Source organism: Ursus americanus, chromosome 10, assembly GCF_024610735.1.
Source record: "Ursus americanus isolate L20-20 chromosome 10, mUrsAme1.1.p, whole genome shotgun sequence".
Classification (NCBI taxonomy): Eukaryota; Metazoa; Chordata; class Mammalia; order Carnivora; family Ursidae; genus Ursus; species Ursus americanus.
This window is the reverse complement of record NC_142136.1, coordinates 44142664-44170104: the sequence shown is the minus strand read 5'-3', so window position 1 is coordinate 44170104 and position 27441 is coordinate 44142664. Positions and strand designations below refer to the sequence as shown.

General features: G+C 39.3%; 1 long non-coding RNA gene across 1 annotated transcript; it reads left to right on the top strand.

The window, feature by feature from the left end:
- LOC148109358 (uncharacterized) lies at positions 1 to 27441 on the top strand. The gene is made up of 3 exons (XR_015725862.1): positions 1 to 119; positions 857 to 935; positions 26464 to 27441. It is a non-coding gene; the product is annotated as an uncharacterized LOC148109358 (long non-coding RNA).

The following is a 27441-nucleotide window of genomic DNA, read 5'->3' as shown; positions in this document are numbered from 1 at the left end:
CTTCGTGAGGTACGTGGCGTCCAAGCAGAGGCTACCCGGGAAGTAGGTTTTGGCCCAGCGTGGGGCTGAGGAAGATGGAGGTTTTTAACAGAGGCCGCTGCATGGGCCAAGGAATTAAGGTAAAAGCTGTTTTACCTGGTGTCTGGATAGGGTGAGGTAAGCAATGTGGAGCCTAACGACTATTGTTCAGGGCAGAATTCTTAGATAAAATGGCCAGAAAATCTTCAGCGTTGAGGGGAAAGTTTTCCCATCGGAAGCAGCAGTCTCTCAGGAAAGGCTCTGCCCAGTCTGAGTAACTTCCCTTGGCTGCTTGCCCAGGTGAGGCTTTTGGTTGGTGCCCTTTTGCTCGAGTTTATTTTTGCTGTTGTTGGTATTATGCTGAAGTCTTTCCAGCTCTTCTTGGTTTATGTAACTCTCTGGGAAGACATCTCACATTTGGTTGTGACAGCCTTTCCAGGTGCCGTTTTTGGTTCATGATGGCTGCTGAGTTACATTTTAATAATAGACAAGCACGTGTATTTTTTTTCAAGTATTAATATATGAAGTAATCATACCAAGAAACTCTCTGCTTTAAAAACAATTCCTCTTCGAGATAGACTTTATGCAGCTTAATATTCTCCCTACACAAATCCATGTGATGAATCAATTTCAGATTTTTTTATCAGTAAAACTTTGTTGGTCTTGTCAAAGTGATTTACTTACTTGCATTCAGTTATGAAAAATATTTATCCATCATGTTTTATTTCTTGTCTCAGGAAGCTTAGAGCTAAAAATTGCAGGATTCAATATTAGCCAGGATTGGGATGTAATTCTCCTCCTGCCTATCAAATTTTAATTTTTTTCCTTTCATTTTTAGCAATTCTGCTCTATATGTGTCTTCAGTGGTAATCTACCTTAAATACTTTCTGTGAAGCAAGAAGCCAACAGATTACCAGGTAAGAAGGTTAAAACACTAACGAGATACTGTGGCAAATGGAAAGGTATAGGACTCATTCACTGTCCCCGAATTCCCAGTCTGTTAAATATTCAGAGAAGAATTTTTCTGCAAATAAGTATATTAGTGAAAGGCTTGTAATACCTAGGCCTCAAATTATCTCGACAGTAGGTCTAAAGCTAAAAATGTATTTCTTTGCATTCTATCTTAAAATCAAAGTTCCAACCATTTTGTAATTAAATTTTTTCCAACAATATACAGAGAGAGACCTGTATGTATGCATATGCACACATCTGCAGAGGTGACAGTAGTTAATACTACTGATTACCATCATTGTGAAGGTTGGCACATGGGAAATGTTTGTTTTTACCGGTTCCAGTTGGAAGGTATAGGGCACGGGCAGTGAAATCGTAAATGCATAAATGCCTGCTGCCTGCTGCAGCTTTCCAGAGAAAATCGTATCAATTGAAATCAAGTAATTTAGAGCCTTGTCATTTTGCAACAGCAGAAAATCTGAGAAAACTGAGCACCCTCCTCCAAGATGTTACGAATACAGGGTTCAATAAACCAACAAGTGGAGACTGCCAAAGAAAATTCTGCCATTGTAGATCCCAACTTTAGGGCTGTCCTCCAACGTCCCTCTTTTTAATAAAAAGAGTAATTTTTTTTAAAGATTTTATTTATTTATTTGACAGAGAGAGGACAAGCAGGGGGAGCATCAGGCAGAGGGAGCGGGAGAAGCAGGCTCCCTGCTGAGCAAGGAGACCCATATGGGGCTCGATCCCAGGACCCTGGCTAGGATCATAACCTGAGCCGAAGGCAGATGCTTAACTAACTGAGCCCCCCAGGCGCCCCAAAAAGAGTAATTTTTTAAACCCTCTGAAAAATACTTGTCACAATTCTACCTTCTGCATTTATTAGCAATTTTATTACCTTCATTTTATTAACCTCTATTAATCATGAAAAACATATTACTGGCATTCCATTGATCTTCTGGTCTGAATTTGTAAGAGAAAACCTTCTTATTTCTGTTTACTAACATGAATGAAAAAAGACACAGCATAGAAAACTCATAAACTTCCACCGAAATAAGCAGTTTCAGAAAAGCAGATGCACCTGGATTGCGTTGGTAAATGGTGCTTGGTTTGAGACCAATCAATACGGTTCATGCTAATTGTAATGCATTCTGGTCAAAATTGTACTTTATCTTCATTTCTTCTGATTTATGTCACTTTCCATAAAGTAATTCTGAAGACTTAAAGCTGATTGCATTCAGTTCCTACTAAAGGAAGACTGATACAATTTAAATATTATTTTTATCCTGGGTATTCAGATATCAGTTACATATTGCTGTTAGTTCAGAATAGACTGATGTTTACTAGATCATACCCCACCTGCCCCAGACTTCCAGTAACCTAGCTCCGAGTACCCGTGATCAACAGGTCTTGACCTGAGGCAAGCATTTGTCTCCAGAGGCAATATCCTTTATGACTGCCTGTGCAAATATTTATAATGCGTGTGGAGTGCCTTGACCATTTTGTTCAGTAAGCAATGCATTTACAAAATGGAAGAAGAATGAAAATTCAATTTTTTTTAAACTTGATTACAAGTCTCTAGTGAACTGTTCTGTGGTTGCTCCTTATATACAGTTCCTATTCCTTGGGACAAATGCAGAAACGGCAGGAGCCAGATCCATCACATGCTATTCTAAAGCAGCCGGAAAGTTTCACAACTTCCTGCTTCTGTGGATGTAAAAAAAAAAATCCTGCCTGCTCCTCTACTAGGCGGTATCGTGTCAGATGATTGCATAACATGTCCTTGTGCGAGCGCCACTTCCTCCTTCCCCCCCCCACCTCCCCACCTCCCCTTCCCCATTTAGTTCACATTTACCTTTAGAGAAATTTTTGGCTAGATAATTCACACGCTTTGGGGAAAAATAAAACTTAGCAAAATGCCAGGCTCTATACTAAGACATTTACAGAAGAGAATCCAATAATTTCCTGTAGTTATCCTTCCCAACATAGTATGGAAATGCATTCAGTAGTTTTTCTTTTCCTTCTCTTGCCAGAATTATTTATTGCTGAAAATTGAGGAGTTGTATTATAGTCATTATTTCTTTTAGTTTAAAAATTCAGTTTGATAGTAATCTTAAAAAAAAAATCCCACAAAGTTTAAATGTGGTTTGGAAAGGCAGCAGAGGGATTTGAAGAGAACAGATCTGATGAAAAAGAAAAATGTTTTAGCATTTTCAACCGACTAGAGTGGAATCAGTGAAAAACAGAAGTCTCCAAAGGAAACTGCAACAAAGTATAAAGGGTTTATAAAAGAATACATAGCCATTTTGAGAGTTGTGTTGGAAAGGATAAGGTGATATTTTTTTATCTGAGACTGTAATGAAAAGACCAGAATTACAGATTTGATGCCTCTGTGAGAATCAAACTTCTCCATGACAACAAACTAGACTTCCATCCCTGGCTAAACATCTTGAAAAGATGTGGAAATATGGAATTGATTATACAGAGTTGATCCATGACAATTTGTGGGAAAACAACACATAATTAAGGGTCATAGTGATCATGTTAATTGAGAACTGTTCCCTCAAACTAATCTGAATGATTATTAGAGCTGAAGGTTTCCTAGGCTATACCACACTCTACAGACATGAAGTAAACAAATTATGGCAAAATCTACTCATTGTTGCTATCCGTGGAGACTGTTCTGCCATCAATTCCACAGCCATGATTATTGTCAACAGCCAAAGTGAACATGCAAACAGCATGGTGCTCTGGGGAGAAACACACAGGGAATAGAGGTGAGGCCTTACCCCCTTCTCTACTCTTCCACTAACCAGCCATTTGATGTCCTGTATAGGGAAGCCCTATAAATTCCCTTTTAGTTCCCTCAACTCTCATATAGAAATAATAATAGTCCCTTATCTTCCACCTTGTTAGGACTATTGAATGATATAAGTAAAAGAACCTTAGGAAAGATTAAAAGCACTTACAAATGTAAGAGATTGATAGTGTTTATTGATCACAGGTGCCAGAGACTGTTCTTGCATCTACTCAAGGCTTTGCTTTCCTAGCAGTTGACAGCATTGATATTAGTTATGTTGTTTTTCAAACTTCATCTTAACACACTCCAATTTCAAAAATAGTACATGAGGGGTGCCTGGGTGACTCAGTCGTTAAGCGTCTGCCTTCGGCTCAGGTCATGATCCGAGGGTCCTGGGACCGAGCCCCACATTGGGCTCCCTGCTCGGCGGGAAGCCTGCTTCTCCCTCTCATACTCCCCTTGCTTGTGTTCCCTCTCTCGCTGTCTCTCTCTGTCAAATAAATCTTTAAAAAAAAAAAAAAAAGTACATGAGATGGTTTTTGCAAAGGGGATTTGTCTTTTGTCCTTGTGTTGCTATAAGTGGAAAAGTTCCTTTGTACAGACTTTCATTTTTAGTATTTGGGAAACTTTGGAAAGAAGTTCAAATTCAGAGGCAAGTTTTAAATCTCTGCAAGAATTTCAGTGGTGATGGTAACAATAATATTTACACTACCTGCATTGATAAAAGCCTTGACTTCCCTTTATGGTCATGTGTCTTGTGTCTACTGCAGTTCAAAAAAGACTAAGGAATACTTCCTGGGAAAAACCAACTGTCCTCAGACAGGTTCCCATAGAGAGGGAGAACATCGGTATGGTTATCAGGGGTCTGGGTCATGGATATGGAGGTTGGAAATTCAGGGTCAGTATATTCAGAGGTGATTGGGCTCAGGCACATGACTCATAGCAACTCAACTCAGAAGTCTGACATTATAAATATAAAATGTCAACTTATTCACTTATAATCAAAATTATAACTCTTCATGGGTAGATCTGGACAGCACAATGCTCATCAGAAGGTTGCTTGATAGATCTGGAATCAGAAGCTTACTGCCTAAACTGAATGGTAGTCAAGTCACCAGAGTTCTATGGGACATTTGTGCCTCACAGGCCAGGTTCTTGGGCTCATGGTTCAGGAAACCCAGTCTTTTAGACAAAGCTAGAGTTGGAAAGTCTTCCTTGCCCCTTTTGACCTGCCCTATTGTTGGCCAATTGGTTTTCAGATTAAGACATTCTTTTCCTTTTGTCATATGAATATTTTCTCTTCAGAATTAGCCTGGGAGGTATTCTACCTCTTTAAGGTCATTCTGTATCTTTGCTCTGATATAGTAAATGTTTGTTTCATAGAAACAATTGGAGGGTACTCTTTCCAAGTCCTCAGCTGTACTCACTGTTGCCCCACGTAATATACCACCAACCATTCTTCCTCACATTTCCCTGAGCTTGTTCTATGCTCTTCAACTTCTGGGCTTTTGAACATGATTTGGTCTGGAATGCTCACCATAACCAATAACCTCCTACGAAACTTTCAGTACCACTTTAAAAGTTCACTCCTCTGTGTCCACAAGGTAGGCATGGGCTAGTGTTCACTAAAAGAGCTACATTACCAAACTCAAATTGTACTGTAGGGCATAGTCACTTTGTTGGCACAGCCCTTCCTCAAAAGGAGAAAAATAGAGAAAAGCATCCTTCTCATTTTGCAAGAGTGACAACGTAGTAATCCATCCTCAAGGAGCTATTCTAGTTCTACAGGCCCACAGCAGCTATGGGACCTCCTCTTGGCCAAGGGGATTTTATTTCATCAAATAAAAAAGTTTTGCTGTTAATCACTGTCATACTTGGAGATTCAAGGAAGAGCCCCAGCACCAGTGGATTACATTTGTCATTGCAGCTAACATTTATCATGTGCTTACTGCATGCTAGGCAGAGTGTAAAGCAGCTTGTATGGATTATTTCATTTAACCTTCACAATAACCTTATGATGTAGGGGGTTTAATTATCCCAATTTATAGATAGGGAGACGGTAAGAACGGACAAGTGGTAGGAGGTAGAGCCAGGACATAAATCTAGTGAAATCTGAAGCTGTGTGGTGACCAAAAAAAGTGTTCCATTACCAAAAACATTTGTTTTTCCCCATGGAAGTTTCCCCTATAGTATGCCTGATACCTACAAGATAGATCTAGACGTTCCATGATGGCTAAGCATTTTGGCAAGATGGAGGCAAATAAGAAGTCAGTAGGTGTAGAAACTTCGACTCTGTTGATGTAGGAAGAATGCCGGGCACTCCCTGGATCAGCTACAGTGCCCAACGGACAACTCCCTCAGCGGCCGAGAGCCATAGACCTAGCTCCGGGGTCTAGTGATCGGGGCTCCGAGCTGTCCAGGGGAACGCCACACGACAAGGAAGGGTGAAGGTTTGAACTAAAAGAAGGGGGGGGTTGTGCCCTAAAAACCATAATTCAAAAAAAATTGTCTAATTTTTCAGAGTTTTCTCATAATTTCCAGAATATTAGACGTCTGCTGTTTGTATCTATGCACAGTTTCTACTCCCAAGAACATGTATTTGGCACCTACCAGGTGCAGGCCACTTTGCTATCAGCCCTCAGTGTTTTAAGTTTTATAAATGTATCCAAGTACAGAAAACCATTTGGTCAGGGTAAAAATGTAGGATTCGTGCTTAATGCGCCTATGAAATGTCAAACAAATACAGGTATCCTCTTCTCAAAAGTTTACTTCACGCCACTACACTTTTACAAAAGACCTACTTTTGTACCTGTTTTCACTCACCGAAAGAAATCCAATGGGATTTTCACTAGTATGAAAGAAGGCAAAAAGCAAAAATAGCATTTAGCATTTGTTTCGCAGCAAGCAGCTATGGAGGCAGCGCGCCCCGGAGCAGCAAGGGGGCACCACCACGCCCCTTGCCTGGGCTTGAGCTCTGTGAGCACCTGTGCTTTATCTTGATTTATTCTGCGCATCTGCTAGTAAGATGCATCCTAAGGTATCTGAAGAGGCTAAGAGAGGTTATTTTTTGGGTCTGGAAATGCTCAAAAATTTTTTCCATATAAGTTAATGGTAATTGCTTCTTTATACCATTTTGGTTTATGAAAGTTTTCATAGAAAGGCTCTGTTTTCAGATAGCGGGGGAAACCCAAGCTCTTGTGTAATTTAGACAAAAGTATGGCTTTTAGAATCAGAGGGCACTCAACTTTCGAAGCTGGTTGTTACCTCTCCCTTCTTCATCTGTCTTTTCCCCAAATCTATCTCCAAGTCACCTTCTCTCATCCCCTACATACAAACACACACTTAATCAAAACAGATCTGGAGAGCAGTTTTTCGCATGGCTACTCCATCATTAAGATCTATCACTTCACAGCACCTTATGGTTATAATAGGATTTCCCCTTTGATTAATTCTTGTTCAACATCTCTCACACTTGCCTACCCGCGAAACTCTTTCCTGGGGGAGAAAACAAAATTATACCTTCTTTTACAATGATCCAGCAGAGAAAATGAGATTGCCCAGCACATTACAGCTTCTATTCAGCGGAGCCACATGCTCCCTCTCGAGATAGGATGGAAAATGAGCTGCCAGCCAAAAAAAAAAACCCTCCTAAAGAGTGTCACAATTACAACTTTTCATTGGTGCTCCTAGTGACAGTACTTCTGACCTAAGACGACTGAGACATACAGATGTACTCCCGAGTCTGCTCATTAGCCTAATGAGGATGGAGTCAGGCAAAGAGTTAATTTGACTAATTTAATCAGCATGCCCCTCCATGCGTCTACTGGGAGAACACCAAAGTGACGGAGACAAACAGAAACACACAGAGGAGAGGAATTTACTGAGCTGTGTTTGCCATCAGGCAGAGCCACTATGAAAACATAATAGAATCAAAGCTGGAAAGAACCTTAATGATTGTTTAACCCATTCATATCATTTTATAAGATCTAATGAGGTTAAGAAATCATCATAAAAATAAAATTTTTTGTCGAATGATATATGGGAAAACATAAACTGTAACCTACTATGTGTGTATGTAAATATTATTAGATTGTTTTTTCCAAACAACATAGGGGAATTTAAACAATGGATGTAATGTTCTATAGTTTCATAGAACAAATACTATAAGTTTCTTTTCCTCCTCCCTATACAAACTGATTCTTTAGCTGTGTGGACAACCTTCAAGCTAGTCATCTTATAAAGATAGTTGGAAATTATAAAATTTTTTTTCCCAAGCTTTTCCTGCTTTTGAAGACTTGAGAATAAAGCACTGATGCATGTTCTTTGATGCTGGATATAAACTTTAGTTTTACCAGATTTAGGGATTTTCAGTTAATACTTGGTGTGGATGATTTATGTGTTTGATTAATGGTTTTCGATTTCTTTAAAGTTCCACCTTAAAATGAGCACCATAAAATGTCTATTTAATGTTGGCAGTACTTCTGATAGCGTGCCTTGATCTTACAATTAGAAATTAAGCCACAATTACCCATCAGATTCAGTAATTCTAAGAGAGTTGATTGAGGGTTTTTCCTGGACAATAGAATGTCATTTGCATTGATTATTTCATTATATTAATTTTCTCATCACTTTTCCTTTTTCTTTTTTTTTTTTATTTCAACATTATTAAGGAAGTTTTTTCAACAGGCTTAAGCCTAAGGGGATGAAAGAGAAAATGAATGGGTTTCTTTGGTTTAAAAAAGAAGAAGAAGAAAAAGGCTTATGGGGATACTAAGCCTCATATCCTATAAATTGGTCCTGTTCTCTTTTTTCCTTGATGATAGTTGGTGGAATTAAAACAGGATAGGAAAAATTATATTTTGAGGTTGAGTCTTTTAAAAAATCAAACTTTTGTAGTGTCCCTTCTATTTGAACAAGATTGTTGCTATCCCAGCAGCCAGACCAGGCAATACATAATGTTCTTTTTCTGTAAGTTTTCTTACAAATCATTTTTCTTTATTCAGTTATTGGTGGAGAGCCTATTATGTATAGTAGGTATAAAATTTATACTCTTGTAGGAGAGATGGACTTTAATTAAACAAATATGACTTTAAATAGAAGTGCAATAAAAGAAAAGAATTTTGTTCTATCACAGAAAAAAAGGAGATAACCTAATTTATATGTGAAGGCAGTCAAGGAAGGCCTCTCTGAGAGAGGTGAAGAGCGGGTGCATGTTTAGGCTTGTAGAGGACAGGAAGAGGGACCAGTCTAAAGCAACTGTATATGAAAACGATCTTGAATCAGGGAAGACCTTGGTGGGTTCAAGGTCACCAACATCAGTGTAGCTGGAATAAAGGAAAAAATGGTACAAAATAAGGCTGAAGAGGAGGCCAGTGTCCAACTTGGAGCAGTTGAAGAGTGAATGGAAGAGTTGATATTACAACAGTGGTGGACTGAATGCAGGATTGAACTCTGCTTCCTTCCAAAACCTCGCTACAGAATGACAGACAGAAAAGAAAATTGTTATAAAAGGCATAAACCCCCAAGAACAAAAAGAGATGCAGAGGAATCCTTGGCATCAAAATTTTTTGCCTCTGCAAAGCATGTGAGCAAGTGGTGATTGATTTATCAAATCTGAGAAAGTCTGCAGTGGGGGAAAGCTGAGAAGTGACCCAATTTACCAAGTTACCTCTAGAATTGGGGTAAAGACGAAGCTAAACACAGGAGTAGTTGAAAGCCCATTCGAGGAGAACTTAGACTCTGTACCTGTCAGGAGGGGATTCAATACAGAGAATGAGATGCTTCTAAACCAGTTGGAAGAACTAGAGAGGCACAGGTCAGAGAAAGCCATGGCTACTTCTTAGATTTACTGGCAGTTTTCAGAGAATCAAGCATTGCAGGAACTTAAGGAAACTGCCAAAGACATCTCAACTATCTGAAGCTTCATAGCAAGTAATTTGCAAAGAAATGCTCCTCAGTTGCTGAAAAATCTCATCTTTGCTGAAGTCCATAAATTGCCTTCAGTAGCCAGAAAGCAATAAAACCTTTCTTATGCCTTCCAGTATTGTAGGCTTGTATCTCATTGGCAGACTCGAATCCAGAACCTGGCCAGAAGATTATTCTGGAAGTGCAGTTCCTTGGCTTCTAGCTCCTGCAATATAAGCAAGACCTTAGAAGAGTCACGATGTCCGGGACAGCAGAAGGAATGTTGGAACTGAGTTGTTATCCATCAGTCCAGGATAGATCCACCCTCCCAGAACCCATTCCCCTTTGTGCAACTGGGCAATTGCCCTTCCCTCCACAGGCAGAAGATGAGGTATAGGGGCGCCTGGGTGGCTCAGCTATTAAGCATCTGCCTTCAGCTCAGGTTATGATCCTGGGGTCCTGGGATCGAGCCCTGCATCGGGCTCCCTGCTCAGTGAGGAGCCTGCTTCTCCCTCTCCCACTCCCCTTGCTTGTGTTCCCTCTCTTGCTGTCTCTCTCTGTCAAATAAATAAAATCTTAAAAGAAAGAAAAAAGAGGTATAGAACAGATGGTCTTTAGACTGGAACACCAGATACAGCTAATGGCTGGGAGACAGTTCTTCATATGAGGGTGTGAGAAAAATTAATATATTAGACCTCTCCTCCCATTTAACTCTGGGTTTAAACTCCCTGGGCCAGACCCTGGATGAGCCTTTCATAGAAAACCTCACCAGCCCAAGTGAAAAGGCCTCAGAGACACTGATCTCAGGGGTTTCTCCAGGAAATGTCCCTGTTAGGTCACTTTATAGAGAATCCACAATGGTAAGCCCACACAAGGGCTTAAGCTTTAAACTATTTAATTTTCTACCTTAAATATGAGCCAAGGATCATCAACATTTGAGGAAGGCAACAAACATGGAAATCACAGCCCAAAATAAACGAAAAGAAAAAAAAAAAAACACAGAAGACAGGTTATGAAGGAAAGAGGAAAATGTCAAAAAGAAAACCAATAATAACTATCTTTGGAAAATAAGGAGAATATACTGAAGTGAGAACAGAAAGCTTTTTTTTTTTTAAAATTAAAGCATGATAACAGAACTAAAGACCTTGATAGAAACCTTAGAAAATAGTATCCCAAAAATTAGAGTAAAAAACTCAGAGGTTTTAAACAAAAAGGGAGGGAAAGGATAGAGAATGGTTCAAATGATGGAATCTCCAAAAATTAAAAACAAAACAAAAAAACAAGGAATTATAAATGAAGAAATTTTAGTGGGAATAATTCAAGATGCTATATCAGAAATGTAGGACACTGTGCTCAGTACAATGAATGAACATAAACTAAGACATTTAAAACACTGGGGACAAAAATCGTACAAAAATTTTTTTAAACATTTTTTTTTAAAGATTTTATTTATTTATTTGACAGAGACAGCCAGCGAGAGAAGGAACACAAGCAGGGGGAGTGGGAGAGGAAGAAGCAGGCTCATAGCAGAGGAGCCTGATGTGGGGCTCGATCCCGGAATGCTGGGATCACGCCCTGAGCCGAAGGCAGACTCTTAACGACTGCGCCACCCAGGCGCCCCAAAAATCGTACAAAATTTTAAAGAAGAAACAAACACAGGACTTAGACCCAGGATTGGCAAACTTTTCTGGAGAGAACCAGATCATAAATGTTTTAGAACTTGAGGGCCATAAAGTAAGTGCCAAACTACCCAAATTTGCTGTTATAGTGTGAAAGCAGACATAAACAATATGTAAATGAGTGAGCATGGCTGTGTTCTAATAAAACTTTATTAACAAAAATAGGCTATGTGCTCAATTTGCTAACCTCTGACTTACATAAAAATTCAAGAATCAAAATGGCATCAGACTGTGGTAAACAGACTGAGGACTAGATGGCAATTGCTCAATGTTGATAAAATACTGAAGGAAAATTATTTTTCACCTAGAATTCCATTCCCAGAGAAATTATCAAATGTGAGGTATGAATAAGTTCTCAAAAAAAATCTGATCTTCCATGAAACTTACTCAGGACACTAACTGACACTGGGCTTCATCTAAATAAGAAAGAAAATCAAAGAAAAAGACATGGGATCCTGAAGCCAGGAATTAGCTTCCATTTCTTGGAACTCAGATTATGATAAAGCAAAATACCAAGACTGCAAGTCATTCAGCACAGAGGGCAATCACTCTCCATTGGAGCAGATCACAGGGTTTTGATAGAAACTGCTTTAAGATGAAACTGAGAGAATACCAACTGTGTTTATATGGATTCACAGAGTATTTATGTAACAGGAGAGGTTTTGGGTGTACTTTAATTATAAGCACGTGGAAAACTAAACAGAACAACTAATATTAACTCCATAGGAAACAAAGTTGCACAGGAAAAAAAATTAATCATTGATAACTACATAATTCCAACTCAGAGGTCTCAGAGTCATTAATAAACATTATATATTGATCTAATCGAAATTATGATAGAACTATATTGAACAGATCGAGGGAAGTTATTGCAGTATGTGGTAGAGATAGGTGTTTGTAGATCAGGGACTTAAAACTTTGTCTCCCATTAGTAGAAAATCAAAAGATAATAGATAAAGCCTAAATTATAAAAATAAATAGTGCTACAAAATTTAGAGTTTTGGAGATAAATACCAAACAAGTCAGCTGCAAAAGTTTAAAGTGGATATTCAGGGTATTCTGGATTAGGGGTGGTGAGTCATTTAACAAGACTTGTAGAACAATTCAACTCTTTGAAACTCTGTATAACACTTCAAATTTAGAGTTAATTTTAAAGAACAATAAGTAGTTTTTTAACAATAGGAAAATAAGCAAATGGTATATGTAATCAATGGATTTTTGTATAATTCTTAAAGTAATCAGGTAAAACTTTTATGTTTTAAGGTAGATAAAGGTTAATAGCAATGCTGAGCAAACAAAACAGCAAATTGCAGAAAGAGATGTAGGGTATGATAGGAAGCAATACTACATTTTATTTATACATAAATGTGTGCTAAAGAGTAATGACTCACACGGAAAAAATAAAAAATTCAGAATGTGATTGCCTCTTGGAGGAAGGACAATGAGAGCAGAGAGTGGTCCCGAAAGTGCTTCCACTCTAGAATATTTTATTTCTCATAAGCAGATGAGGGGAAGTACTACCTTTAGACAAGACAGGAAGCAGTTAAAGATGCAAGAAAGAGAAGGGTAAACATGAACAGCAACAACAGAGATGGGTTCCTCTTTCTGACAACTCTTGGGCCTTCCGTAGAGTCCTTCCATTTTCCTTTCACTTCTCTTTCCTTCTGTTGTGTTTTGCATTTGTTGTTTTGGGTGTCATGTTTGTTTGGGTTTTCCATCAGCATTTGAACATGCTGCTGCAATGACTCTACCTCTCTCCAATGACCGTCCTGTGCTGCCCCACCGCCTGACAGGGTCTCCATTTTCTTACCTCCCATCTGCTTTTAAAGTTGCTTGTGGTAGTGTTTTTAAGTAACAAGGCCTCAGTAGGAGTAATTCTGAGTAAAATACAGTATCACCAATTAAAACTGTTTTCTACCCCAGCCCACCATGCAGTCATGTCTTTGGAGAGCAGGAGCTTTAAGTAAAACCCCTGTGAGATTTGAAACACGGATGTAGCATTAAGCATTATGAGAAAACAGGAAGTAGCTCCTACCGCGATTGGTTCAGTCATGCCACACTGCCATCGGAGCCAAGCTCCTTGTACCCTGCCATCCACAGAGCATGGACTCAGTCCTCAGATTTGCCCCTTGCGGTACTGTGGGGATTGGCATGGTCCCAAAGTCCACTTGAAGGGAGTTGCACCTCTGTTTGTTACAGAGGAAACTTTTCTTGGCAACAAAAGCAGACATTCTTTCAGGTTGCATTCACCAGGGTTCGGTCCCATGCAAAGGGGGGTAGAAAAATGAGAATCTAGGATTTTCAATTCCTACGGTGGGAGGCAGCTTCTGCCAGCAAGCTAGCGGGGGTAGGGCATAGCTGTTGGATAGGGAATCCACGGGGCCTACCACTGACCTCCGGTGCTTCAGAACATCCACCACCATACCCCGCAGAGGGCATAGCAGCGCCCCAGCAGACAGAGCCATAGCCAGCAGAAGCGGCGGCCGTGCCTACCAGAAGCGGCACTCCCCAGAAGGAAAGCCAGTACCGCATGGAAGCCTCAGTGGTGCCAGTGGGTACAATGGGCCCAAAAGACACAGCCAAGTCCAGCACAGGGGAGGCTGTAGCTGCGTTAACATGATCACCAATGTCCTCATGTGGTTCTTTACAATTTAAAATTCACTTCCTCAGTCACACCACCTACATTTCAAGTATGCATTACCCACCAGTTGCTACAGCTAGTTGCCATCATATTGTACATCGCAGATAAAGAACATTTCCATTTTTACAAAAAGTTTATTGGACCGTGCTGGGCTAGAGCAAGAAAGAATTTCTTCAATGACAAATCCACATATGTAGAAATAGGATTATATTATAGCTCGTCTCCAAGTATCTCTAGGGATTCCTAGAGTCATGGTATAAACCTTTGGCCAAAGTGGGAATGAAATGTATTAGCTAATGATTTGTAAGATGCTGTTTAAAGCCCAAAATTCCCCTGGAGGCACCCGTTGTCAGTGAGTCCGCATTGTTTATTGAAAATGTATAGATGACGGTCCCTACCTGGTTTACCTGGTCGTTCGGACTGAGTCTGTGAGATCAGTGCGGTATAAAAACCTCCACGCGGACTTGTGCCGCATCCTCCCTGACACAGATATCTTGTTCTCATGTTGGTGGATCGTGATTTCCAGATGGAGCATATTCTGAGCAACTCAGAGAGGACTCTGGAAGCTGTGCCCAGGTGTTCCAGATCTCTGTAATGTTGCTTTGTGCTTCCTTGCTCCTGGTGCTATGTATCCTTTGCTTGTAATAAATCTTTCATGAGTATACCTTGTTAGAGTCCTGTGAGTCCTTTCAATTATCTGACCCCAAGTAATTGCTGCACTCCGTGGTGGCCAATCAGATTTGGTCATTAACACATATGAACACCCTCAGGACACTGCTAGAAATAACTAGGTTGAACTTTACAAGGCTCTCGAGGTCCCACACTAGCAGATGTGAGCAAGAAACATCATTATATATATAAGATTTTATTGTTCTTCTTCATTCTTTCATGTCAAAAGGAAGTTATGAATGAAGTGATGTATTTTGGCATGAATATAAGTCAGATTATTTGTGTTCAAATAATTTTAGTGCCTAAACCTCAATTTTTCTCTTCTATAAAATGGGCAATATTACAGAATTCACATCATAGGATTGCTTGAGGGTTGATTTATATAATACATGTATTAAGGAAGTACAATGATGAGCATGTAGGAAGAACTCTGTATGAGCTCTTGTTAGCACGCTCCCCAAATGAACATATCTGTTAAATGTGAACATTAACAACAAACTGGGTGATGCATTACCTTAAAGATCTCATTATATGTCTTAGATTTTATTTTATTTCATCTGGTAGCTTTATCTCAATTACCTTCAATTTTGTTTTCCTTTAAATGATATTTTATAGAAATGCAAACTGTGTCTGAGTAGAGTGCTACATCTTCCCACCCTAAACAGAGTATATTTTCATATGCTCTATATTTTTATTCTATGCATGGCTCTTGCTCAGTGGGAAAATTATGGATGTAATTGTTAGGCCACTAACTCAAATTCTTCCCCTGGTGGTTAATCATGGTTTCTAATCCCAGTGGTATAAACGGCTTTCTGGTAGTCTTCTGGCATAATCCTCTCACTTTATAGTGAGATTTCACAGCTAGTAAATGATAGAACTGGGACTCTAATCCAATCAGACCCATATAAATGCTGAAGTTGTAAGAAAAGCTAGATGATACAGTACATTCTTGGGGAGGATATCATTTGTGATGGAAGTAAGAGATTATAAAGAGACAAACATAATTTTAAGAAATTGCTCAAACTAATTTATAGGGCAGTGCTACAGGAGAGGCAACAAAGTATGAGAGAGTCTTCCTACTATTAAAGAACTTGGACCCCAATTATACTTGTCCTATTCAAGTTTCTTTAAGTCACATAAAATAAAAACCCATTCAAGATAACTCAAGAAAAATGGTCATTTATTATAAGGCTATCTCAGAGAAGAAAAGGTAAGAGAGATGCGTCTCAGGGCAACTAGAATCGGAAGGTAGAACGGGATTAGGAATTGAGGCAGACACTTCATCTCTTCCTCTCCTGATGATTAGTTCTCTAATCTCTGCCTTTCTTGATTCTTTACTTTGAGTTCTCTTCTGTCTTCTGTCTTTGAGTTCTCTGCCTGCATATCTGAACAGGGCCGACACAGCCTTGCTCTTAACTGTGGAGTTCATCACTTTGTCACGACCAGCATTGTGTCTCTTTTCTGTTGGGCAGCATCCTCCTTACCATTACGGTCCATCTGCATTGTTTGCCTTTGGTTCAGAAGTTTATCTGTTGTTAATCGGTTTGGCTGGTGGTTTGTGGACGCTTGGAATCTACAGCTGACCTTTATAGGGCTGTGGGAAAGTAAGTACCTCCAAACATATCCTTTATACATATATATGTATGTATCAACGTTCAAGAACCATACAAGGGCAGTCATTTAGGGCTATTTTAGAGGTGTCATGTGAGGTATATGCCAGATATACCTTTACTATATAGTAAAAACAAATGCTTCAATAATTCATGGTAGGAGATATCCATGTTCACTGAAGCTCCAGGAAGTCGGAATAGAAGAGGTGGGTATTAAGTGGTATCTTGAAGAATGGGTAGTGTATGATTATTTGGAAAGAAGATAAAAGGGTATTCCATTCAGGTAAAAAGGTATAAAGGTAGGAAATGTTAAGGTAGAAAGAGTATTTAAACTGGAATCGAATGTTCATCTACAGGTATAATAAAAGATAAGGTTGTGAAAGGTAAATCTTGGGCTAATTGGGGAGGGTCCTACAGTCCATATTATAGAGAACAGATTTGATTCTAGAGGCAAATTTGGGTAAGAGTCGGTTGTAAAATATATTCTATTTGGGGTAGATGGGGAGAAGTTTTGGTATTGGGGCTGTTAGAAAGTAAGTCTTGGGTGGTCCAGGGTAGGAAAAGAAAGGAAAGGTAATGTAACATATTCTACTTCTAAGACTCCATCCTTATGAAATTTTAAAAGATAAAGCAAAAGATTTATGTACCAAAATATTTATGGCAACCCTACAAATAACACAAAAATCTGGAAATGATTTAAATACCCAAAAACATGGAGACTCATTAATAAATTATGTATATCCAGATGTTGTATCAGAATGTTTCCAAAGAATATTTGATGATATGGAGGGAAGGGAGGTGAAGCTACTTGTCACATATTAAATGCAAAATTCAAGGACAAAGCTAATGTTTATGTATATGGTATTGCCAAAAACTTAAATCTTTCAAAGTTTTGATAATTCAGTCTCTACTTCCTAAACAGAGGAAATTAACGTTACTGTTTCATTCTGTTTTATTGTTTACGTTCTTGACAAAGATATAGCAAATATTGGTATCTGCTATATATGTTAAATGCTAAGTTTCTGTAGCAAAAAACACCAAAAAGTATGGCTTCAATAAGAAGTTTATTTCTCTCTCATGTAATTGGCTGGTGTAGGCTTGTTGGGTAGCCCCACTTTGCAAGGTATTTGCAGGGAACTAGAATATAATAGCTATTCAGAAAAACTTTATTAACTGTTTCTCAAAAATCGAAGGGTTTGTTGTTGTTGTTCTTGTTTTGCCTTTAGGTCAGTAATGGAGACTGTGACCATCAGTAAACCAGCCAGCCATTTGTTTTACTGTTAAGTGAGCAATTAGATAATCAAAATATAGGAAGGATAAATCTCAGATCAGAAACTTAGGTGGGAAAAAGTAACCATATTCCTTTATTTTCTTTAAATCTATTTAAATCTGGCTCCAACCCCATGCAGTCTGGTAGGGAAAAAATTCACTCTTAGGTATTACTGGACTCTTCTCCTGGGGCTGTGTCTAGCACTTCGACCAAGCCCCCATGGTCATCAGCCATCAATGAGCATTAGGTATGCGTTCCTTCAAGTGCTGAACTCTGCACAGGGGACAGGAACATTTCTGAGACCACAAGTGCATGACACAGGTCTTACCTCTGGAATCTTTCTGCCATCAGTTCCCATCCCAATTCTAGCGCTGTCAGGGAATAGGTCCCAGAACCCTGTAGGCGGGGCCTCTGGATCTGGGTTTTCTTTTTCTTTTTCTTTTTTTTTTGGCAGTATAATTAACATACAATGTTATATTAGTTTCAGCTGTACAACATAATGATTCAATGATTCTATACATTACTCAATGCTCACCACCATAGTGCAGTCACCATCTGTCACCAAACAATGTTTTTACAATATTATTGACTATATTCCCCATGCGGTATTTTTCATTTCCGTGAGTTATTTATTTTATAACTGGAAGTTTGTACCTCTTAATCCCCTTTATCTATTTCACAATTCCCTCACCCTCCTCCCTTCTGGCAGCCACATTTGTTCTCTGTGTTTAAGAGTCTGGTTTTAGGTTGTTTGTTTATTTTTTAGATTCCACATATAAGTGAAATCAAATGGTATTGGTCTTTTTCTGACTTATTTCACTTAGCATATACACTCTAGGTCCACCCATGTTTTTGCGAATGGCAAGATCTCATTCTTTTTTAAGGCTGAGTAATATTGAAGAGTGTGTGTGTGTGTGTATTACATCTTCCTTATTCATTCATCTATTGACAGACACTTGGGTTGCTTTCATATATTGGCTATTAAAAATAATGCTGCAATAAACATAAAAAAGTACATGTCTTTTTCAGTTAGTATTTTCATTTAATTTGGGTGAATACCGGTTGTTGAATTACTGGATCATATGGTAGTTCTATTTTTAATTTTTTGAGGAGCCTCCATAGTGTTTTCCACAGTGGCTATACAAGGTTTCCCTTTTCACCACATCCTTGCCAACATTTGTTATTTCTTGTCTTTTTGATTCTAGACATTCTGACAGATGTAAGGTGATAATCTGTTTATGGTTCCGACTTGCATTTCCCTGATGATTAGTGACGTTGAGCATCTTTTCCATGCATCTGTTGGTCACGTGTATGTCTTCTTTGGAAAAAATCTCTATTCAGGTCCTCAGCCCATTTTTAAATCTGATTGCTTAGTTTTTTTTTGATGTTGAGTTGTAGGAGTTCTTTATATATTTTGGATATTAACCCCTTACTGGATATATCATATGCAAATATCTTCTCTCATTCAGTAGGTTGCCTTTTAGTTTGGTTGATGGTTTCCTTTACTGTGCAAAAGGCTTTTTATTTTGGTGTAGTCCCAATAGTTTATTTTTGCTTTTGTTTCCCTTGCCTGGGAGACATATCTAGAAAAATGATGCTATGGCCAAAATCAAAGTGATTACTGCCTATGTTTTCTTCTGGGAATATTATACTTCCATGTCTCACATTTAGGTATTTAATCCACTTTGAGTTAGCTTTTGTGTATGGTGTAAGAAAGTGATTCAGTTTCGTTCTTTTACATGTAGCAATCAGCTAAGAAAAAGAAACAAAATGCATCCAAATTGGTACGGTAGAAGTAAAATTGCCATCATGTGCAGATGACATGATACTGCATATGGAAAACCCTAAAGACCACCTCAAAACTACTAGAGATGATAAATGAACTCATTAAAGTTGCAGGATACAATTTTTTTTTTCTTTTTGCTGTTCGCCTTGGTTGCTTTCCTTTACCCTATCTTCAGGTCACTGATCCGTTCTGCTTCTTCTAATATGCTGTTGATTCCCTCTAGTGTAGTTTTTTCTTTCAGTTATTGAGTTCTTCATCTCTGGTTCTTTTTTATATTTTCTAACTCTTTGTTAAAGTTCTCACTCAGATCCTTCATTCTTTTCTCAAATCCAGTAAGTAACTTTGTGACAACTACTCTAAATTCTTTATCAAGCATATTGTTTATCTTCGTTTAGCCCTTTTGCTGTTACATTGTCCTGTTCTTTCATTTGAAACATATTCCTCAGCCTCATTTTGTCTAACTCTCTGTGTTTGTCTCCATGTATTAGGAAAATCAGCTATGTCTCCTGGACTTGCAAATAGTGGCCTTGTATAAAAGGGGCCCTGCGATGCCCTGTAACACAATGTCTCCTGGTCAAAAGAACCAGGCACTCCAAGGGTGTCTCCTCTGTGGGCTGTGTATGTCCTACTGTTATGGCTGAGCTGCATTTGCTTTCAATCCCATTCACTGCAATGATCTGCTTTTCCGTTATTGGTGCGCTGGGCAGGGTTCGGTCCCTGCACTGTCCGAGGCCACTGCGGGCTTGTAGATGGGCAGGGCTAGCAGTCAGACTAGATGTCTGCACTTAGTCTCTCTGCTAGGGCTGCAGGTACACCAAACAGCAGGGCTTTCTCCCATGTGGTCAATTGAAAGACTTGTTGCTGGAACTGCAGGCACGCTGGTATGTGGGGTTATCTCCCGTCTCCCCAGGGCAGGAGTCACTTTGGAGTGGCATCTGTCCCTACTTGGGTTACTTGCATAATGTAGTAGGGCAGCAGCTGCTTTGGAGAGAAGTGGCAGGTTGGGTGGGGTAGGTCCACAGGGGCACACAGTACTAACAAGATAAGCAAAGGATGTTTACACTGGTCCCCACAAACATCTGGCTATCTAGCCAGGGTGAGAGGAAGAGAAATGGCACCTGTCAGTACTTTTTTTATTGGAGAAGTCTCCTGAAGATCCCTGCCCTTCCCCTTATTTATTATACTGGCTCTTTAAGGGTGGTGACTCAATTGCCCTCTGGTTCTCCTGGAACTAAGCCTGCTGATGTTTAAAGCTCGTGAAATTAAGCCCACTGGTTTTCAAAACTTAATGCTGTAGACTAGTCTTCTCAGTGTGGGTCCCCAGTGCCCGGGGTGCCTGGCGTGGGGTCTGCTCCTCTTGCTCCTCCATGGTTAGTCTGGCCAGGAGTTTGGTTCCCAACCATATGTCTGTCCATCCTATTCTTTCAATGTGGCCTACTCTCTACATCGACTGTGGAATGTCTGGTCTTCCCAACTTTGGGTCATCTGCAGAGTTAGTTGTACAGAGGCGGCTGTTATCTCAGAGTATCCATAGGGTGAGATGAACTCAGGTCCTCCTACTCCACCATCTTCCTCACCACCCTCCCAATCTGTGGATCTGTTTTGACCTTCTCAGTTTGATGTAAAACTTTCTTTTCTCCCTCAGTAATGATCAGGGAAATATTGTGAAAGCCTGAAGTCTAGACTAACATTATAAATGACAGAAAATGCTTTAGCCTTTAAGCAGGACTGCTTTCCACCCTGTAAAGTTTCTACTGGCTTAAAATGAGAAAGGAGGGTAAAATAGAGCAAACAAGCCACAAATAATCACCTATAAAAATGATTCTGCCACCAACTTCTGGAATCCCATGTAAAATCGAACCAGCTTACTTCAGCATATGAACTATTTTTTTAATTTAATACTCCTTTATATTTTGCAATAATTATAGATATACATAAAGTTGCAAAAATAGTACAGTGAGTCCCATGTACCCTTCATGCAGTTTCTACCAGTGGTAAGATCTTACAAACTCTAGTACAACTTCAAAACCAGCAAATTGACAATGGCAGAAAACTGCTCACTAGACTACAGACCTTATTCAGCCTCACCAGATTTTACATGCATTCGTTTGTGGTTATGTGTAGGTCTATGTATGAACTATTTTAAATTCACAGAGATTTTTCCGCTGTGCTTGGTTCCTCATGATTGGTCAGATTTCAGAGAGTTGGAAAGGTCAGATAACCTGCACCTGAGTGATGTGTCTGTGTCTGAGTTCCTTGAGGACAAAAATGGGTGAACAGCACAAGGAAAATGGGAAAGAGGAAAAGGTTACTTATTTAACTGCTGTAACTACAAAGTTTGCCTGGGGTTTGAAATAAAGAATCTGGAGGCTGTCATAAAGCTCGGAGAGCGTTTATTATTACCAAAACGTAGGTCACCAGATGGATATAGAATAGCATAGGGAGACCTGAGCATACGAAGAGAGTGGGAAAAAATGTAAGTTTCACCCAGTTCACAACCAGGGCAGGTAAACGGGCTCCTTGCATTCCTGCGGCAGCTTTCTACCCATTCCCACCCCCCTTGAGAGAAGAAAACTCTCTCTCTTAAAATCAGTTTTTCAAGAATCAAATCTCTTATTTCCCAGTTCTTTGCCTATCCGACTTCTCAAATATCAACATTTCAAATTTTTTTTTTAGAAATATTTGACATTTTTCCTGTCAATTTAACACAAACTGGTGATTTTTTTTTAAGAAAACTCATTTTAACACATGAAAACATGACAAGAAGCAGCGTGCAGCCAAGGCTCTGCTAAAGGCACAGGCTGCCTCTTAGCAGACACTTGGTAGGGCCTTGAAAGTCAAACAAACAAGAAGGAAGATCTCAGTTATTTTATGTCAAGGAAAACTTTCTCTACATCTTCACTTTTTCCTGAAGATGAAGAAGTGTGGTAGCAACTTTCCAAGCTGCTATGGTTGACATCTTTATTAATGATCTTGCAGAGACAGCAAATGGTACTTAAATGAAGTTTGCAGATGGTGCTAAATTAAGAGCTGTTGCTAATACCAGTAAAGACAACACAGTAATAAATAAACTCATGATGGTTAAAAATACAGTGAAGAAAAACCCTTACAGAAGAGGCACATTTTGTGATGGTATATGAAAGCTACGCTGCCCCCACAAAGGAGACCCGTATTAGGGTAAATATGAAGACAGCGCCTTACGGAAAGAGGAAATTCCATGTCCCTTCCTCCCAACTACAACGGAACTGAACTTGGAACAGCATGTCTGATTTGGAGCCCTTTATTCAACCTGAAAAAGTCTTAGGAAAGAGAAGAAAGCTGAACTGAGAATCACTAAGTGTGATGCAAATTAAAAGGTTAATGGGAATAAATATTTACAATTTCAAGACTAAAAAAAGTCTGCAACTATTTGAAAGGTACAAATACTACAAAGAAGAGCAATTATTTAGTCTGGGGAAAGGGACTGTAACTAGAAATAATGAAGTTAAGTATGACATTATTTCAGAAATATCCAGAAACTTTTTTCCCAGCCACAAAAAAATTATAAGATCTAAGCAATAGGTACAAAGAACATTCTTCTAGAATATTCCATCCTGTGGGGAAGAGGAGAAGTAATGGAAAGGATCACAAGGTAGTTTAAGGAAAAGCTTTAGTCCACCAGGGAGCAAAGAGCAGGGAAAGCAAAGACCTGGAGCTCAGGAGAACCAACAAATCCCTGGGGGCCTTGAGATGAGGAGCCGTGTGCCTGGACTTACACAGCCAAGGGGAATGCATTACAAAAAGAAGACTCAGGATTCCCAGAACCCCTCCTTCCAGTCTTAGAAAGACTCTACTCATGTATTATGTGAAATGCTTAGAAGAGATCTCTGACTCATATTGCTGGGGTCCTCTATCAATTAATTTTCCTGTGATGGCAAGTAGCTTATTCATCACAGCAGCAAGTGTACTGAGAACAGACAAATCTTTCAAGTGAATATTGATACATTCTGACAACAATGAACTTTGACGATTTCTCCTCCCATCTCTTCCAGATAGTTAAATTATTACACCATGGAGCAGCCCAACATTGTTGGCAAGCCTCAGCTCTGCCACAGACTATGATATCTTGACTAAGTTACCTGACCTTTGTGAGCCTCAGTTTTCCCATCTATAAAAACAGGTGTCATGATAATGTTTAAAAACTACCATTTGTAGTTTTCTACAATTCCCAAAAGCCAAGAATCTCCCTAATCCCCTAAATAAAATAGTTTCATAAACTACTAATTTTGTAAATAACTTACTTTTCTAAGGTAGGAGGTGGGCAATGGATGGCACATCAGACAGAGTTCTTGATCACATGCAACAAAAGCCATCTTATCAAAAGATGATAAAAATTATTTTTAATATAAATGTTAAGGATTGTTTAAAGGCTATTTAAAATAGAGATGGTATGGGAAAATTGGATATTCACATGCAAAATAATGAAGCTAGACTATGAGAGAATTAACAAAATCAACTTGAAACAGATCACAGGCTTAAATATAAGACCTAAAACCATAAAACTCCTAGAGAAAACATAGATGGAAAACTCTTTGGCGTAAGTCTTAGCAATGATTTTTTGGATACAACACCTTAATCACAAGCAACAAAAGCAAAAATAAGCAAGTGTGAGTACATCAAACTAAAAAGCTTCTGCCTGGCAAAGAAAATGGCCAATAAAATGAAAAGTCAACCTACAGAATGGGAGGAAATAGTTGCAAACCACATATCTGATAAAAGGTTAATATCCAAGATATAAAAGGAACTCATACAACTCAATAACAAAACAAAACAAAATCTGATTAAAAAGTAGGCAAAGGAGCCAAGCAGACATTTTTCCAAAAAAGATATACAAGTGACTAACAGGTACAAAAAGAGGTGCTCAATATCACTAATTATCAAGGAAATTCAAATTAAAACCACAGTGACCTATCACCTCACACCTGTTAGAATGACTGCTATCAAAAAGACAAGAGATAACAAATGTCAGTGACAATATGAAGGAAAAGGATTCTTTGTGCCCTGTTGCAAATTTGTACAACCACTATGGAAAACAGTATGAAGAGTCCTCAAAAAGTTAAAAACAGAGCTACCATATTGTCCAGCAATCCCACTTCTGGGTATAAATCTGAAGGAAACGAAATCACTCTCTCAAAGAAATACTTGTACTACCATGTTTACTGCAGCATTATTTACAATAGTCAAGACAAGGAAACAACCTAAGTGTCCATCAACAGATGAATAGATAAAGAAAATATGGGATACACACACACACACACACAGTGGAATATTATTTAGCAATAAAAAGAAGGAAATACTGTCATTTGTGACAACATGGATGGACAGAACTTGAGGGCATTGTGGTAAGTGAAATAAGTCAGAGAAAAATGAATATTGTCTTATCATATTCATACATATGATTCCATACTTATGGAATTTTAGAAAGTCAAACTCATAAACAGAGCAGATTGATGGTAACCAGAGCAGGGGGTAGGGAAATGGGTAAAGGTGGTCAAAAGGTAAAAATTCCTCGTTATAGATAAGTTCTGGGGATGTAACTTGCAGCATGATGATTATAATTTACAATACTGTACTGTATATTTGAAAGGTGTTATGAGAATAGATCTTAAAATTTCTTATAAAAATGTAAATATGTGGGGTGACAGATGTAATTCAACTTAGTGTGGTAATTATTTCACAGTATATTACATGTATCAAATCATGTTGTACACTCTAAACTCATATGTTAATTATATCTCAATAAAACTGGGGGTGGGGTCGAGGACAGAAAAATGAGCTCAAGGGTAAGCTTCTGGAACAATGCTCAAACCTCACCACAAAAACCACTGGTTTTGTCATCATCCCTCTCACCAGTAAAGTCTCCTGCCGTCTGGAGATGCTGTCATTCACAGATCGGCCAGAAACACAACTTGACAGCACGCATGGTTGCCATTAGCACTCTCGCAACTTTTATGCCCCCAAAATGACCTTGTAGCACTGCTTATATCAACAGCCAAAAACCCAGGCAGTCATCTCCTATCAAATGGATTCCACTTATGGGAAAAGAGGTGTTATGACTTCTACATGTGGGAGGCAGGACTCACAAGGCTGAATATTTCTCCAGACATAAGAAGGGTTTCAAGAGATGCTGGGCAGGATATGTGGCAATCTGACTGTGACATTTTGATTCAGCTGATCTGGCTGGTGAGAGAAGTATTCCCCTCCTCATCACTCCATATGCGTCCCTACCCAAGCCGAGTGCTCTTCGGTCAAAGAGGACTACCTTCGCCAAGAGAGGGGGAATCGTTCTTCAGTCACAGGTGTATGACTAGCTGCTCTCCCTTGTTAGAACCTTCAAACAAGCTCTCGAGAGATTCTGGGCAGTCCAAAAACATGACAAACAGCTACTGAAGGACTTGGCTCTGAAACATTAACATACTTATGCTTTGTCCATATTTAAAATTAAACAGCAACAGATTTAGCAACTCTGGAACACAGAACACTGCCACTGAGAAAGTTCCTCGTATGAGGCATCCCAAAAGATAGTCTCGACTGATACTACCTGTAGGCCCAAATCCAAGTTCTTTGAGTCAAGTCAGTTCCTCCTCTACATCTTTCACAATTTTCTCTGGAGTCTTTAAGCTAGGCACTACTTTGCAGACTTCACTCACACTAAATAAAATATGGAAAGGAACGGTTAGTTAAAATGTACAACAAGTATATGCATGAAACAGGGAGGATAATATGAGTAGCTACAACAGTCCTTATCTCTGAATGGGTCACAAGGTTATAGCACTATTTTTTAATTTCCTTTCTCTTCTACATGTTTCATGCTCCCATTGTTATCAACCAGTACCTCAGCTGGTCAGGATTCTTTGCCCAGTAGATAACCCCCATTTTATTCCCAAGGTAAATAAGCCCTTAGTAAACTTGCTTGTAAAGGGTTGCTGCAGTTTTCTTATCTTTAGCACCGGATAAGGAAAAACTAGGAGACATCACATGCGCTGAGGTCCCCATAAAATCTTCCTTGTCTCCATCGCATAACTTTATTTTCCATTGATAATAAGGATCAACCACTTCAGTTAACATGGAACCCTTATTTTTGCCTGTTTTCCAGAAGCAAGAGGAACGCTAAATGGCCAAGTAGCAATCTCAGCTTCCAACACTGTTGTATCACTTGATGAAGGAAACCTTTCTCTCAGGGCTACTGAGACCCATACTAGATTTCAAAGTTACAGGAGAGGAAATAAAGGCCATCAGAGTGATTTAGCTATAATAGTGCGATGTGCCACGCCCACTTCCACTCCTTGGTTTTCAGGGCCCCTGTTTTTGGGCTATGGAGGAGCAGCACTGGATATTGGTTCCTGGTTGGAGTCAAACAAATCTGTAGAAGAGCACACAACCTGCCAAGGAACTGTTACCTACCCAACCAGAGTGGTAACTGAGTTTTCAATGGACCATTCCACTGAGTTATCAGGCTGGCTGCTTTTGGATGGTTGGGTATACAGTAGGACCAGTAATCCCATGGCTCAAGTACATTGGCTCATGTCTTTTGCTCTGAAATAAATTTTCTGTTCTGTCAATTCTGGCCCCAGCTCAGACCTTACTAAGGGCAATTATCTTAAATTTTTCAAATGGGCAGCCTTTGGTATCCTGCCTTTACATAGTTCTCTCCTTAAATTTTCCACACAGTTTAGGGAGCCAGAGAACAGGATTCTTGAGATTGCTCAGAATCACACAGCAATCACAGTAAGGCATTCTAACCCACCAACTGGACTGAGAGGCCAAGTTCACAGCAGTTTCTAATCTCCTCTCTCCCCCTCCACTCCCCACCCTCTCCCCCCCATTCCCTTTACTTCTAGAACCTTTCTTCTTCCTTTACTGTCTCTCTTTTTTTCTCTTCCTTCCCCTTCTAATTCTTCTCCTTCTTCCCCTTGCACATTCTTCATCATTTTTGTAGTTTCAACCATCTGCTGCCTATCCATCTTGGGAGAAGCCCAATCCCTACCTAATTTTCCCAGGGCAACCTTTATCCCACTAGACTGCCTCCCCCAATCCCCAGCATGCTAGGTTGGAGGAAACTCAGCACATATAG